Here is a 12,230-nt window from a genome sequence, read left to right on the forward strand (position 1 = left end):
ATTTAAATCTTAGTTCTGCCTCATTGGTCAAATTACTTAATTCTCCAAGTTTTGTTTTCCCCACCTGTAAAATGAATATTACAACTTTTGTGACATAGAGTTGTTACTGAGAATTAAAAAGAAAAGCATGCAAAGACTTAACACAGTGCCTGGCACACAGTGAGTGTCCCACAAAAAGTCAATCAAAAGAAAATTCACCACGATCTCAAATACTGGTGTAAATATCTAATTGCAAGCTCATTGTCCAAGATTGTACAGCTGGAATTCAATGCCAGATATGTCTGAGTCCAACTGATTTGACTATACCATACTATATTATAATGATCATTTATTATCTTAGAACAAAGTTTGGGAGATACTTAAGTAAAGTTGGGACAAAAAGCTAAAGATTTTCCCATTCCAGGTTAAAATGTGTTATCTTCCGTATTATTTTTGTACCCCAGAGCAACTAACTGTATTCAAGGATAAGTGAGAAGAAACTACTGAAATGATTTTGAAGAGAGATGTCATATACCTAACACCAAATGTTAAAATAGCATTTACTCAATTATTTGGCAGTCTGCTACTTTGATTAGAACAGAAAATGGGAAAGTGAAAGTGGCTTTCTCAACTAATTATGGGCATGTTAAATCACACAGACTATAATATTGGAGATACCTACAAAGAAAGGTACCTGCTTAGATCCAATCAAATATTTTGACCACTATACTCAAAAAGCGACTGCCTTGAAATATCATCCTGGTAAAACTCTAGGTTCATATTTTTAACATATAAGATTGAATAATCACATTACATATGAAATATATAATAGTATTTTCATTTTTAATGTATATCTGATTAAAGCTTGAAGAACGCATTTGATTTATAATGTGGAATCTTGTAAGACATCTGAGTTTCTAAGACTGATTAATTCTTAAATTAATAACTGAGGTTCTACCTATAAGGCTCCTAAAGCAACCACTAACATATTTGCTTTCATGAATTCATTGTTTGCTCAGTAATAGAATTATTCATACAGGAACTCTGTAGGAGTTTGGGGCAGCTATTTTGTAAGTCGAGTTAAGCTAGATTTTGGAAATGTGCTGGAATTTTTCATATTTAACATTTTTGCAAAACATTCTTATCTGTAAACTCAATTTTCTTTTCTTCTATACCTAAAGGAGAGTCTTATCTTTACCAAGCAGAGAACCATGTGAAAGAAAAATCATATGTTGTAAGTGAAAATTTTTCTGAGAAGTTAAGAAAAAGTGCTTATACAAATGCAAGGTGTCATATAAATACTCGTTTCTCCACAATGGTTGAAAGTGTGGTAATCCAGTTAAAACAACTATTTTGTTACTAAAAGTTACCATATAAAGCACACATGCCTTATCTAACAATGTCAAACAATTATACAAAAAAGACTCAAACTCTTACGTATGGTACAGGTTAAGTTTTGTTCGTGTTTAGGGAAGTAGTTCAGAATCGTCTCATTCCTCAGTATCATTATTATGCCTTTTAACCACCATGATATAGAGCTGGATGAAAACACACATTATTTGAGCTCTGAGGTTGACTCTCTTCCAGTTAGAGGGGGCTAATAGGATGGTTATTTTTATCTTGATCCTCACCAGGTTTCTGATGTTCTGCCTAGATCCCACTGTGGTATATTTAGCACCAGTTCTTCCTGCAGGAGCCTTAGCCACGTGGAATCACACATCCATACCCCCCCCAACCCCCGCCCGCCTGCTCACTACTGCTGAATACATAACCTAAGCCCTGAAACATGGTTTCTAAAAGATTAATTTCTACTCATAGAAGTATGGGTGAAATTTTTCTTAATGTGACTTGACTTACCAAGTGAAGTTTATTAAACCTTGTCAGAAACCATCTGACTTGCTAAATACACACACATGCATACATACACACTTCTGAAATACAGTAAAAAATCTTCTCCATTGAAAAAAAGGAAAGATTTTAAGGGAATAGATGAACAGTGTGTATTTTAAGTATTCCTCTACAGATCACACTTATGTGTATGTTTAGTTTGTAACAACAGCAGCCCAATAAATGTGACGAGACATATATTTCACTCAAATGTTGCTATGGAATCCTTTCCTGACTTGAAAATTAAATTTCTCCATCTGTTTGCATGACTTCGTATTCATTGTAGTGCCAAGGGCCAGCTGATCTAACAAACATGCTGTAGAACAAATTCCTCAAACCAGAAAAAAAACAAGTGTGAAGTAGAGCAAATAGCATGAGAAATCATATATTTCTGAAAGATTCACTCTCCGAAAGCACATTAATGTTGATAAAACTGGCGGCTTTATTTAGGGATATATTCTTACATGGGCAACTAATCATACAAACTTCTCAACAGTACAATGAACATGACCAGTGTAGGAAATGTTGTAAATCCAAATATTGAATTGTTTTAAGATACTAAAATATGGGGATTTAACAGACAATTTAGACATGACTTGAGCTGACTTTAAAAGTACCAAGAAGAAAATAAACCACATTAAAAATACTTAATGTGTTCTATATAATGTTCTCTTTGTAAAACCAATTTAAAGATTCTTCAATAAAAACAGAAGATTGTGATACAGATGATATATTCAATACCAATTTTAACTTATCTATTTATAATGTAATTCATGTTAGCAAGTTTCAGAATTTTCAGACTACAAGCCTAGTCCAATTAATTCCAATTATCTGAGTAATTTTATATTTATAGGATTATAATTACAAAACATCTAATTTATAAATGTATCCACCCACACACATTTTCTGACACTAATATGTAATTCTTAATTATTTGCATTAGCAAATTTGTACATTTATCAGAATATTATATAAATTACTGATAATATTTTTTTAATTTAAAAAGTAATTTATGAAATATAGGCCACTGAAAAGTCTTTGAAATCATTTTCTTTTAAAACATTTAGTAAAATTTTAAATTCATTTAATTAAATTCTGTCTCTAAAGAGAAACCAGCAGATGTTATTAGCTCATTGTGTTTATCCTCTTCAAATATATATTGTTCCCAAGTAGTTTTTTAGTTATTTGCTCATATCACAGTTGTAGGGCTTGTTTTCTTCTCTGACTTGCAGGCAATTTTATTTAAGGATGAGTTTTCCTTCCCCTAGTACAACTAAGAAGTTCTGAGAGCAAGAACATTATTGTGCCTTACCTAAATGCTTGTTAAAATGGCTTACCCATCTTTCAGTTCTCCCACATTAGTTAACTTATTATCTTATAATTAAATATCTGTTTCCTGATTAGCTTTAACATATAGACTCATACTAAATTTTCCCTTAGAAGCCATTATACTTCAGGTACTTAGAATGTAAAATTTTTAAGGAAAGTAGAAACTTGAACTTTAGCATCATTTGGAGAAAACACTATCTGATAAACAAAATAATAAATCTTACTTGAGAATTTTATGTTAATGAAAACTAGTTATTTAAAAAAATTTTTTTGCAAACTATTACAATTAAAAGAGTCAATCTAGCTGTCTGAAAATATTTAGTAATATAACCATTCATTCTGGTGAAACTGCTGACCTATTTTCTAGGCTTGATGAAGAATTTAATTGTATTTCTCTATACTCACCATTATTTTTCCATTATAAAATTATCTCAAAGTGCCCCAGAGATATGATGTAACTAATGCAAATAATTACTAGAAAGGAATTTAATAGCATATAATAATCTTGGGAACAATTCAGCCTGAGTCAATGTTTTCTAAAGTTTCAAGTTAAAGCTGTTCTAGAGAAGTTAGGCTTGGGGTGCATTCTTGTATACTTGGAGGGCTTTCTTTGTGTCTTACTTTCTATGCCAACTCTCTTAGACCCCTCGAAAATAGAATCAGAGAGTCAAGCAACAGAGAATGTTTTCATGTATGACCAAAAGACTGGTCTCGCTGTAAAAAGGTCATTTCCAAAAATAATAAGCATGGATAGCAAAGAAAAAATATTTTAAGGAGAGTGATTAAATAAATATAAGAAGAATATTTGGTCAAAACTTTCTAGAACAATAAATTAGCAATCATCATGCTATTTCTGTAAACATTAATAAAATTGTAACATTTTTCAGATAGCCAAATATTTAATTCATTGGCCCCAATTTCCTTAATATTATAATAAATAACTTGTTTTGTGTGCTCCAAAGTAGCAGTAAAAGTAGACTGGGTAAACATTTGCTGTATCTATTTCTGTAATACATCTCCCACATTATATATACAAATTAAAGCTTCAAGGCTGTGGTTAATTTTAAGCCTAGTCAAGATGGCAGCACACCCACGTTCCCAGGCTTAAAATATAGCATATTTCATAACTGCTTCTTCACACCTTACAGAATTCATATATACTTGCAGTCATATTAATAATATTTCTCCAACCAGGTTCTACTTACATCTGCCTCCAAAATTTGCTCATTTTTTAATGTACTGACGTTATCCACCAGAATTGGATTTCCTCTTTAAAACACTGAGAAATTTGTTGCAGACAATAGACTTGAATGAGCTAGAATAACAGAAAAGATCTGTTACCTCCTATAAAGACAAAATTTGTTTTCTTCAGATGAAAAACAAAAGCTAGACCAAGGATAACTCAGATTTCCTTCTTTTTACAGAGACTCTGAGACCATAGCAAATATAAGTGCTTGTAGAATGAGAATTAATTTTACCTAGCAGATATTAAAGGCTAAGCCTATTGGTCATAAAAACACATTAGTGTAACGGAGTAAGAGGGCAATGAAGAAAGGGAAAAGTTGGGCTAAAATTTTATTTCCTTGGACATTTCTTGGAGAATGTGGGGACAGGCACTTTGCTGTTTTAGTTCTTGCTCAGCAACCTCCTCCACTGCCTTCTACTCTGTCACTACATCCAGTTAGCAGGGAGGGAATAAAGTGGAAGGGATCAAAAAGTCTTTGACTCTCCCTCTACAGTAAGGGCATGCTAATGTACATAAGTGTCTTCAGGGCTGCACTGAGGGAGATGATATGTTTTCTTTGTAGGTTGAAGAGAACTTGATGCTAGAAAAGTGTTCTCAAAAGTTTGGGATTAAAAAAACCATATTTTTATTGAATTATTGACAACTATGTGTTGAATATCTCTAGGTGTAAAGCACTAGAATTGCCACTGTGGATATACAGATGATTAAGACACTGCCTCTTATCCCAGATTACTCAGCTGGAACCCAAGTTCCATTAATATAACAGTTATATAGATGGCGTGGAGAAGGTGCTTCTATGATAGTACAGTAAAAATATGTTTACTTGTTAATATTACCCAAAGTGATCTATAGATTCAATACAAGGCTTATTAAAATCTCAATGGCATTTTAACAGAAATAGAAAAAACAATTCTATAATTCACATGGAATCACAAAAGACCATGAATAGCCAAATCAATCTTGAGAAAGAACAAAGCTGGAGGCATCATACTTCCTGATTTCAAAATATATTACAAAGCTACAGTAATCAAGACAGCATGGTACTGGCATAAAGAAATACATATAGGCCAATAGAACAGAATGGTAAGCCCAGAAACAAATCCACACATATACAGTCAACTGATTTCAACAAAGGAGCAAAGAATTTACAATGGGGCAAGAATTTTATCTTCAACAAACAGTACTGCTAAATCTAGATATCCACAAATGAATAAACTTGGTTTCTGATTTTATGCACACAAAACCCCACTCAAAACAGCTTAAAGACTTAAAGGTAAGCCCTGAAACTGTAACACACTTAGAAAAAAACATAGGGGAAAAGCTGCATGACATTGATTTCATGAATGTGACACCAAAAGCACTGGCTACCAAAATGAAAAAGAAGTGTGACTATATCAAACAACAACAACAAAAAAACATCTGTACAGCAAAGGAAATTATCAACAGAGTGAAAGGTAACCTATGGAACAGGAGAAAGTATCTGCAAACCATATGTCCAATAAGGAGTTAATATCCAAAATAGATAAATAACTCCTATAACTCAATAGTTTAAAAAATCTGATTTTAAAATGGGCTAAGGACTTGAACAGACATTTCTCCAAATAAGACATACAAATGGCTAATAGGTATAATAAAAAATGCTCAACATCATTAGTCATTAGGGAAATGCAAATCAAAACTACAAAGAAATATCACCTCATACTTGTTAGAATGGCCATTACAAACAAACAAAAGACAAGTGTTGGCATGGACGTGGAGAAACTGGAACCATTATACATTTCATGGGCATGCAAAATGCTGAATCCACTATGAAAACAGTATGGAGATTCCTCAAAAAATTAAAAATAGAACTACCATATGATCCAGCATTCCCACTTCTGGGTATTTGTCCAGAAGAATTGAAATTAACATCTCAAAGGATTATCTGCACTCCTGTGTTTCTTGCAGCACTAATCACAATAGCCAAGATGTAGAAATTATCTAAATGCCCATCAACAGATAAATGGATAAAGAAAACATATATACATGCCAAGGAATATTGTTCAGCCTTACAAAAAAGAATATTCTGTAATATGCGACTACATAGATGAACATTGAGGATGTTATGCTAAGTTAAATAAGCTAGTCACAGAAAGATAAATACTGCGTGATTCCACTTACAGGAGGTATCTAAAATAGTCAAATTCATAGAATCGAAGGGTGCAATGGTGGTTGCCAAGGGGTGGAAGTAGGAGGAAATGGAAAATTACTAGTCATTGGGCATAAAGTTTTAATTAAGCAAGATGAAGAAGTTCTAGAGATCTGTCATATGCCATTGTCCCTAAATTCAACAGTACTGTATTGTACACTGAAAAATTAGTTAAGAGGGCAGATCTTAGGTGTTTTTACTATAGTAAGAGAGACATACATTTTTAATGAGAAAGGCTGCTTCAAAAAAAGGCACAAGGACATGGATATGAAACGAATCTCTTCTGAGCTGTAGACCTGTTCAGAGGGTATGGGGAGCTACAGCTACCTTCCTTTCAATTTCAGACCCAAATCTACCTTGATGAGTAGCTGCTCCCCCCACAACGAGCTAATACTAAAGCACAGGGGACAATAAGAAGGAAACTAACAAAAATCAGTTATGGTTGTCAGTACACTGGTGCCCTACCAGCAAATCCTGCACTAGGAAAGCAAGGGGGCCATTAAGTGTGCAACCACCTTATCCATTGGCATTGCCCCAGATAATAACATGAGGGCAAGACTTGTGAACTTGTGACTTGTGAACTATAGAGCTAATGGTTGTCACTGGTGTGTAAGTGGGTGGGCAACATGCATTTGGACTTAAGGTGATTGATAACTTCCTAAGGGGTAGGGAATGTTTAATGATGTTACATGAGAAGTACCATGGCAACCACGTTTATTCTAAATGCAGAATACACGCTAAGTTCAGATTTTAAGATAGTAATTCTTAAAATGTTTTTAAATGTCCTTCCCATCAATAGAGAGTACAAAAGGACAGTTATGCCAGCAGAAAAAAACACAGACATGAAACAAAACACCCAGACCAGAGAGACAGAACTGCTTCATATAGCCATTTTTAGGCAAAGCAGGGAGCCAGTGTTTTGCCATGCATATTAGAGAAAAGGGAAGTCTCCTACTGATATAACCTAATACTTAGTACTGAAAGGCTATTCCTGAAAAGTACATAAAAGTAAGCAGTCTTAATGACAGTAACTAGGGCTCTGAAGCTTTCCAGTGGAACACGTGGAGGAGAATCTTGTCTGAATGAGACTCCAGTCACTAGTCACTAGAAGTTATCATTAAGACTTGATGAGGAACAACTGATAACTGAACGAAATCTAGTGTGTACACTCAGAATGTGTTGTGAATAGTTTGGTATAGTGTATCATTTCAATGACCAAATTATTGTCTCATAAAACCCCAAGCAAAGCACCTAAGGGTTTAATATAATGATACCTGGAGCAAGAGGAAGACACTACCTGAATATTATAATTAATGTTCTGTTCCTAGAATGAACAACAGGTCAACTGAATTCATTATGGAGTACTTTCTTAATGAGGCTAATTTCTGAGTTTTCTCAAATTAGTGTAAGATATTAAGCATATGTAGAAAGATGATGAATTCAAATGTGAAGTGAGATTTCAATTCAACAAACACTTACTGAGCTATGAGTAGGATGCTGTGCTAAATATTGTGGCTTTACAGATGAAACAAATCCCTTGCTCCAAATGCAAGGTAAGTCCAGAAGCAAAGAGATGCTATGTGATGAAATAGGTGCCATACTAGAAACAGAAATCAGAGCATAGTATGGGTATGTACAGGCTCACGATCAATGATTAGGGAGAGTTCAAAGAAAGTATGGGTTCCAAAGAGAGTACACATAATAATTTTCCTGCTCAGCAATACTTGTAGGCAGGAGATGCTTTCTTCTTGTTTTGTTCCTTACCGATTAGCAATAATGAAACTCTGCAGCTTCAGATATAAAATATTTATTGAGAGTGAGTACATGGAATAGCATAGATGTCAGGAATTAAATACATTATCGAGAACACAAAATATCAGAAAGCTAGAAGGCTAGCCACCCAGCCCAGACTGTCTGTCTCAGTCAGGTTAGATTAGTTTCAGTACAGATATAACAAGTCCTCTGATTTTGACTGAGGAGCCCTTAGCTAGCAGTACATATAGTTATATATGTGCCTATTTCCTCCTTGCAGTCCATGAGCTACTTGAAGGCAATGACTACATTATACAACAGAGTGCCTGGCATTTAGAATGTGCTCAGTATTTGAATACTGACTGAATCAATGAATAATTCTATACTGAAAGCACCACTCCTTCCCCCCAAAATAATTAATAATGGTTTTTAAATCCCTTCAAGGTCTTCTACAGCCCTTCAAGGATCTGTCACAGCTTCTAGGAATCAAGACATTCATCCACGTGATGGATGTGAGTGAAAGGTCCACTGCCAACGTTAGCACATTTCCTTGTCGTTTGACCTTTAAGAATTTAAGACTACTCAGGAAAAGCCTGGAAATAAAAGGATCATAGTCTTGAAGATACTCACTTCATTCTAACATAAGCACTTCCTACAGAAAAAGAAAAGACATGAGAGATAATAATGGAATAGCTGTAAAATCTCTTTCTGGAGACAACAATCAAACTATAGACCATCTTGGGTTCTATGTTAATCTTATATACAGCCAAAGCAAGTATATGGAAATGAGTTAACCCCATGAATATCACTATTTTTATTCCATTGTCCTCCAAACAAATTTTTTCACTGCATTTGATATGTACAAATAAGTGAAGTTTAAAGAATGTCATCTGTCCAGTCTCTTGTGGAGGAAATAATGTGAATTGAAATAGCTAAAGGACAAAAGAAGTAAGAGGAAGAGAAAACATGCCTGAAAGAATCTAAGTGACTGACAAACCCCCAGAACATTTTGATATGACTGTATCAGCCAGACCTATGATAGAGGACTAGTCTGGTTTTGACACTAAATTGTCATTGTCCAAACTCCAGTTATCCACAGTTAACCTGAGATGGACATCTATTGGTGTTTGGTTGTTTAACACTTAGGCCTGGTTTCTAAGCACATCACAAATTTATTTCTGGGCGTTACTTCAACTTTGGATATAATCTGGAGAGACCCTGAATCCAGTTCCCTTACTTTTTCCAGCCAAGGGGCAGCCATGTGATCCCAGCTTGGTCAATTAAATACCTGCCTGGAATTTAAATTTTGAGCAGAGTGCCTAAGAGACTAAAATGGCTGGGGTTCATTCATTTCATCACTGTCATCCTGACCAGCTGGTTCCTGCTGCAAGAGAACACCTATTGTTCCTGCTTCCTGCTCTCTGGAGGTAACCTGGTTCCTGACCATGTTCATGTCTGGTCCCATAGTCATCTTGTAAGTTCTATGCTCTCCTAGTGGCCTTCTAATAAACTGCCTTTCCTTTAAGTTAGTTAGACTGGTTTGGTTATGTGCAGGGCAGGTGTGGTTGGTACCTGCTGCCCTCCTGAGATGAGTGAGTATAAGGGGCTACTGCAGAGGTTCCTGTTCTCATATTACTTTAAAATCTGGCAGCCTGAGTCTACCAATGAGCATCTGTAAACCATGCTGAGGTATGCCTGCCTAATTCTCCTTTCCTAATTTCCTTTCCTATCTGTCTCCCAAGTAAGGTCCAGTTAAAGATGAATGCTAGGCAAGGTCAATATGGGGAAACTGGGGAAAAGACCATCCTAATTTCTTTCTGCAATCTGCCTTAAATGCAAGCAAAAGTCAGTCATTACATAAAAGCTACTGTTGAGCAACTCTTTCCAAAACAATGTTTACTACCATGATCAATGACACTGAAAACACACAGTTAATAGAATAACTTTGATAGAGAGTAGGCTAGGTGCAGTGGCTCATACCTATAATCCCAGCACTTTGGGAAGCTGAGGCAGGCGGATTACTTGAGCCCAGGAGTTCAAGACCAGCCTAGACAACAGGGCAAAATCTCATCTCTACAAATAAATACAATAATTAGCCAGGTGTTGTGGTGCACCTGTAGTCCTAGCTACTCGGAAGGCTGAGGCAGGAGGATCAATTGAGCCTGGGAGATTGAGGCTGCAGTGAGCCATGATCGCAGTACTGCACTATAGCCTGGGAGATCCTGCCTCCAAAAAAAAAAAAAAAAAAAAAAATTGAAAGTGAATGGAACATACAGACTGAAAATATATCTGCATATTGTATTCTTAAAACAGAAAATCTGAGCATTAGGAAATTTATAGCCAATACAAACACACACAAAAAAAGCCACTTAGCAAACAAAATGAACCCCAGACAGCAGTAGCAGTTTCACACTTGGGAACCTGGTTTGCAGTCTTGTGAATAGAAAAGCATATGAAAAGAATAATTAAAATATGTTAGAGACAAGTGTCAACGAACCTAGCTATACATATCCTCAATGAGAACATTAAATTTCCTTTGGGAAATTATTGAGAGTGGATTGTACCAGTTAAGAATGGGAAAGATCAAATTAAGAAATGGAGGCAACATTTCAGAAAGTAATGCAATCCCAGGAGTCCCTCAATACTATTATGGCCTTACTGGCATTCCTGAGACACAATAGGCTGGAACGGACCTTGGATGGATGAGAATATTGATGCCCTTCAATACCCAGAGCGAGAGTGCCATCCTCTCTCATTACTCACCAACCTTACAGTAACACTTTTCCAGTACCACTGAGAATTGATAGCACTTTAAATGCTCAGAATTTCCCCTCCCAGCAATATAACAGACTACATATTCTGAAATCCAACTAAACACCTAAACATTCTAGAAAAATATAAAAGCCATGATTATAAAGGAATAGCTAAGCTATAAGTAACTAAAAGGGAAATATCAGAGGATAACAGTAAAGTGAAAACACGAATCCAAAAAGTCACACTCTCTGTATGACATCCCCCCACCTTGCAAAGAAAATCCAAAGCCAACAAATTAATTTAAAGCAATTGTTTCCCTTAGAAACAAACATAAATCTTCTACAAAGATATGTGTCCTCAAAGCAGACCTTACAGAATTCATACAGATAAAGTCCCAACAAATATAATTTCCCAATTTTTAAAAAATTTGAATTACATGAAAAAGTAAGACATCATGAGAGAGAGCCAGCAGAATACACTGCACAGACCTGTCACGACTTCCTATGTTGGAATACTAAAATCAAAATATAAATTAAGTGTGCTATTAAAAGATTACAGAGGGAATTGAATACACAAACAAAGAGTATGAGACTATGAAATATGAAGCCCATTTGAAAAAGAACCAAAATGAACTTCCTGAAAAAAAAATGATTTAAATGAAAAAATGTATTGTACAAGTAAACAAGCTAATAAGACATAGGTAAAAAGAGTTAATTAGAGAACTAGAAACCAAAGTTGAAACCACTACTGGACTGGAACAGAGACCAAAAAAGAGAGAAAAATACATTTAAAAATGTTAAGAATCATAAAGGATACAAATAAAGGACTAACATTTATAATAGGACCTCTAGAAAGAGACAACTGTGAAGATGAGGGAGAAATGATACATGAAGAAATAGTGCCTAAGAATTTTTCAGAATAGATGAAAAACACAAATTCACAGACTCAGGAGACTAAACAAATAAGCAGGATTCAATACACACACACATAAACAAACTCCAAGACACACACTACAGTGAAATTTCAAAAATCCAAAGGCAACGAGAAAATCTCAAAGAGCCAGACAAAGCACTGTGGTGGATAAAGAGAAGGAAA

General features: G+C 35.1%; 1 protein-coding gene across 49 annotated transcripts in view; it reads right to left on the reverse strand.

The window, feature by feature from the left end:
* NRCAM (neuronal cell adhesion molecule) overlaps positions 1–12,230 on the reverse strand; it is a 305,485-nt gene that overhangs the window by 218,741 nt on the left and 74,514 nt on the right. For 27 of the 49 annotated variants that reach the window (XM_073009259.1, XM_073009255.1, XM_073009267.1 and 24 more), the window contains exon 3: positions 4,401–4,510. The exons of the other annotated variants lie outside the window; for them this stretch is intronic. The gene's annotated coding sequence lies outside the window, so the exon portion shown is untranslated. The remainder of the gene's footprint in view (positions 1–4,400; positions 4,511–12,230) is intronic. 49 annotated transcript variants of the gene reach the window in all.

The sequence above is a fragment of the Chlorocebus sabaeus genome, chromosome 21 (assembly GCF_047675955.1).
Source record: "Chlorocebus sabaeus isolate Y175 chromosome 21, mChlSab1.0.hap1, whole genome shotgun sequence".
In the NCBI taxonomy this organism is placed as follows: Eukaryota; Metazoa; Chordata; class Mammalia; order Primates; family Cercopithecidae; genus Chlorocebus; species Chlorocebus sabaeus.